The sequence below is a fragment of the Lathyrus oleraceus genome, chromosome 3 (genome assembly GCF_024323335.1).
Source record: "Lathyrus oleraceus cultivar Zhongwan6 chromosome 3, CAAS_Psat_ZW6_1.0, whole genome shotgun sequence".
Lineage (NCBI taxonomy): Eukaryota > Viridiplantae > Streptophyta > Magnoliopsida > Fabales > Fabaceae > Lathyrus > Lathyrus oleraceus.
This window is the reverse complement of record NC_066581.1, coordinates 491933882-491939132: the sequence shown is the minus strand read 5'-3', so window position 1 is coordinate 491939132 and position 5251 is coordinate 491933882. Positions and strand designations below refer to the sequence as shown.

Below are 5251 nucleotides of genomic sequence, written 5' to 3'. Positions count from 1 at the left end.
TGAAATAAATAGGTCCCTAGCATATAACAAGAGACATATAAGCATCACCCAAGAAATTAGAGATTTGTTTCTGATCATCGAACATGTTTAGTAAATCTTTGACCTTTATTACCCGGAAAGCATCCATAATCTCTAAAGCACAGACTTCTAGAGTGTTTAGTTTATCATAATCAAAATCGGATACCGACAATGGGTGATTTGTCCAATAGATAGGAAAATGGCGATCTCTGTCCAACGCATAAATAACTTAAGGACACTTTTCCCACTTTTTACTTGAAGAAACTTATCCTTGAAACCGTTGTACTTGGTAGTATAGGCCCGGAGGAAAGTTTTCCCTGGGATTCCACTAAGGTAAACCCAACATTCTTTATCCGCTCCTTTCAGCTCGAAGAAAGAGAAAAACATCCCTAAAGTAGGAGATAAGTTTAATGCCCCACCCATTTGAGAGAAATTGAAAAGGGGAAATGCTTAGGGTTTTAAGGATATCAGATTTGAAATCAGTTAAAGGGATACAAATATTAAAATCCTCAATTACCCCTGAATAGAAGTAAATTTATTCATCTAATACTCCCATTGGTTGAGTGATGCAAAATTTCTCACAACATGGACTGTTTGATCGAAGTTCCAGTTGAAGAAGAAGAAGTAAAACTCTGGGATGATCACATAGGGCTCCAACAAAACATCTTCTTCATTCTAGTTGAATAAATTTTTCTATTAGATCGAAGTTTTGAAATGTATTTCTTGTCAAGTATGATATGGTCGCAACTTAGGACTTTTTTATCAATCAAAGACTCATCCATCTCCATCAAAATGTCCACAGAACCTGACGTCAAGACTCCGAGTCAGTTTTACTATAAGGTGAAGAAATATCACCATAAACTTCCTTAATAATATGATCAAACTATGCTTGCTTCATATGGCCCTCACACTCTTTCATGCATTCATCCTAGAGTTTTCTTCTCTCATGGGAATTGAGGGAAATCGGTACTTCCCATGAATCACCACACTTGTGTATTATAACCATAATAAAATAATTTAAAAAATAGTAAATAAGGTAGAGAAATAATACTTTAGGCCTGTGCATGCAAAAACGATTGAAAGAAGGCCTAAAAAAATGGTCAACAAGTCTGGAAGAAAAGAGGAAGAGAGTCACAAATGGTAAGAAAATGAATAAAGAATGAAAGGGTTTTTATGGAAGTAAGCTTTACAACGATTAAGAAGCTCTGCCGAGCTAGATTCATGATGGCAATCTGGTTCCCCATAAAAAATCATCATGACAAGGAGAGAGAAAATGATTGTCATTATTACTTTTTTTAAAACTGCAGGCACACCTTAACTTACCATAAAGGTGACCGATTCAAGGAAGAAGGAATTTCATAATTTTTGTCTGAACACTTCATTCTGTTGGACCTTGTGATCGGGACGCTTATGTATATCTCGGAATTCCTGAGATCGAGTTACTGAGGCCGAATATGAAAAGACAATGTGCCAAGTGTGGCAAAGGCCGAGCTGTAAAAGATGAACAGGTCGGACCCCGTCATAAGAGTGTTGGTGGACAACATGAACAAGTCGGACCCGGTCTCATGAGAGTGTTGATAGACGATATGAACGATCACTCATAACGGTTTCAGGGTAGCTCCATGGTTGTATGGGAGTTACATAAAATTATGAAGGAGATGTTACATGATAGTAAAAGAGGAAAACGAATGTTATCAGCACCATTTAAACATAAGGTTTGAGGAAGAACAGACAGACAATAAATACCCCATACATACAGTACGATTGTGCTCTCACCTAACTCACCTCAGGGAGATTAACCAAATATTGTTTATCATGAACCATTTGGTATATCCTTTTTGGGTATGTTTGATCTTGGAGTTAGCTTTAAAGTAATTTAAGTTTGTCATCAATTTCATTTTCATCTCTCCATGTCCATTTTGCTTTTGAAAAAATAATTTTATTGATTCATTGTCCATAAAGCCTAAAGAAACTCAATTGGATTTGAGCTAATTGAAACTTGATTTCTTGTTTATTGCATCCCAAATCCCTGTTATCCATATATCTTTTATGTGATCATAATCTACCTCCATTATTTTTTATATAAGTGACTATAAAGTAAGTGATCCAATTTCAATTGAAGTTTGTTCATGTTACAAGTAAGCAAGAAATTATCTTCACAACATGCCATTACCAACATCCACACTACATCATATACCATACATTTTTATCATGAGCAAGATCTTTTTTAAGGTTGAATTAATAAAGTCTTATTCCCTTGACAGCAAGTAGCACACGAGTTAGGACCACCTCATATGCCATATCCCAATGGCATGCCTTCATCCTCACATATCATGTTAAATTTGAAAATTAAAAGAGAGATTTGAATGGAAACAAGTGTAGTATGATACTCATTACAAAATAATGTGCATCATTCCATCATAACCACACCCCATACATACACAACATGCAAGACTATAGTTCAAATGGAAAAAAGAGGAAGAAGAAATAATTTGAATTAATTTGAAATGAGTTTCATTACATGTGAATTGAAATTTAAAGTACATACATACATCCAACAACATACATACATCCTATTACATTATAATTGAAATAAAAAGTGAAAAAAAAGAATTTGAAGTTTTGGGTGGCAGGTCACACATTTTACAGCTTCAGCACATCATCCATACTCTATGTCATCATTATCCTCCATTGTAAACCATATCATACATACATATCTCACTCACACCCAATTCACCCTGCTCACACACACGTTTTTCATCACACAAACTTCCTCCAAAATTCCCCACATTCACACTACGTTCCCCCTCTCAATTCACTCACACGGACCAATGATTCATCAAAATTCCCCTATATAAACAGCCTCTCTATTCACTCTCAACAAACAGGAAAAATCCCAACAAATCTCTGTTGAAATTCATGCTAATCCCTACCCTCAAAGCCTTGCAAACTTGAGCTAAAGCCCTGCACGAATTGACACAAGTAGGAGTAGAAGAAGGAGAGATATTCAAATAGCGAAGAAGGAGAGAAGAAAATTTTCAGAGTTGCTACCTGAGGTGATTTGGAAGGCTTGCCGGAGGCCTCTCCGGAATTCCAGATTCCAGCGAGGGTCTTCTTTTTTTCTTCATTTTTCCTTGCCTTTTTCTTGTTAGTTCTAAACGATTATTATCTTCTTGCATTTCCAATGGATGTAAATTCGTTGTAATCATGGTGAAATAATGAAATTTGGGGCCTACGGTTTGTTTGGGATCAAGGGTATATCTGTGTGTTTATGTTTGCTTTGGTTAAATTGAGACCATATTAGTGACCAGAGCGAAAAGATGAGAGGGTTTCGTGTTGAACGTTTTTTATTTTGTTTAGTTTATTGAAATCTAGGTTGGGGCCGGATGAACATTCAACATTGTTCATTTTGAGTTCATCATAGCCACCGTGATTGATCCATATAGGTGGAGAATTTGGTTTGTGAGTTGTTTCCACGGTGGCAAGGAGAGAAAGAGATACTGAAATAAGATAGAGAAAGAGGCTTGAAAATGAGAACCTGTGATCTCCTATCACGCTTTTTGATCAAAATCTCATATTTTCCCTCCCCCACACGTGGCTATCCTTTGGGCCCTTGGATGGGCTGGCCGGCTCTCTTGACCAAAGCCCCCGTGTAGGTACCTTCATTTGGCTTACTGTGCGCTTGCATTCCTTCATCCTTGGATCTTTAGATGATTTGATCTAACGGGCGAGGTCGAGTTAAGCTATTTGACTCCCTCAATCCCTTGTCAACTGGGCCAACGCCCCCATTGGGCTTCAGCTTTAGGCCCTTTTTACTTTCGGAACCCTTATCCTTTTTTACTTGCTTTTTTATTGGCTTTTTTTGAATAATGGGCATTTGGCCCATTCTCTGATCCCTTTTTCTTTCACTTATCCCCCATCATATCTTGAACCCCTCCTTTATTTCTTTATTTTATTTTTCTTCATTTCGTTTTAATTAGTTAAATAAAGTACATTGTAAATAAAACCAACATTTCAAAATTAAAAAGATCCTCGATCCCAAATCAAGTGGCCCCTTTAAAAAATTTATCACTTTTTAGATCGATTCTAAATCAACGCAACATCAAATACCTGACTCCTATCAAGTTCTTTTCAAATTAATTGATTTAAAAACTTTTTCACAAATAAATAATTGGATAAAAAAATATATAGTTAGACGTATTTGTCCCTCTTAATCTTCGAGTATTTGGATAATGGTCGTACTTAGCCTACTGTTTGAGTACTCTTCTTCCGTTTTGAAATATATTAAATAACTGAATCACTTTCATTCTTTCGTGGATGAAAAAAGATATAGTTGGACGTACTTGTCCCTCTTAATATCCAAGTGTTTGTGTGATGTCCATACTTGGGCTATCGGGCGAATACTCTTCTTCCGTTAAAAGAAACGTGACTTAATTTGCCATACAAATTTCATTAATAACTTTGATGAAAAAGGATATAGCTGGACGTACTTGTCATTCTTAATCCCCAGATGTTTGAATGATGGTCGTAATTAGCCTCATGTTCGAGTGTTTGTCATCCATCTAAAATAAACTCAATTCATCAAATTGTTTCTGCCTTAGCATAATATCAAAACATTTTCATAAACGAAAGATGCATCGTCCGTTCTGAGATAATGAAAACAAAGATTCGTTCCTACCATGCACAAGAAGTAAGAATGATTTCTGCTTGAATGCGATGAGAACGTAAATCTGTGAGATTCTATGTTATGTTGTCTACTCTGATGCGATGCAAATGTTCACTTCTCCATGTTTTAGGTAGCAAGCAATGTTTTCCGATCGAATATGACTAAGTACCTTTCTCTAAAATCAACCAACCAACGAACATTTTCTATCCAGAACTACGTAGCCTTGAGTTACCCATCGCACCTGGGGATACTTTTGAGCAGGATTCAACGTCTTGTTAGACACCTTAATAATAACATTTTTTTCCGGGCATTTATTTTCCCTGTTACACATTAAATACTTGAAGAAAAAAAATAACGAAAGCTAACATTCCATTTTCTATCCAGAACTACGTAGCCTTGAGTTACCCATCGTACCTGGGGATACTTTTGAGCAGGATTCAACGTCTTGTCAGACACCTTAATAATAACATTTTTTCCGGGCATTTATTTTCTCTGTTACACATTAAATACTTGAAGAAAAAAATAACGAAAGCTAACATTCCATTTGCAAAGATAAATAAATAGTTC

At 36.1% G+C, this 5251-nt stretch overlaps 1 long non-coding RNA gene across 1 annotated transcript; it reads right to left on the bottom strand.

Moving 5' to 3' along the window:
• Nucleotides 1-2493: 2493 nt before the first annotated feature.
• LOC127128841 (uncharacterized) lies at nucleotides 2494-3710 on the bottom strand. Its single transcript, XR_007806049.1, has 2 exons — nucleotides 3070-3710; nucleotides 2494-2982 (listed from the first exon to the last, which is right to left on the bottom strand). It is a non-coding gene; the product is annotated as an uncharacterized LOC127128841 (long non-coding RNA).
• Nucleotides 3711-5251: the final 1541 nt, after the last annotated feature.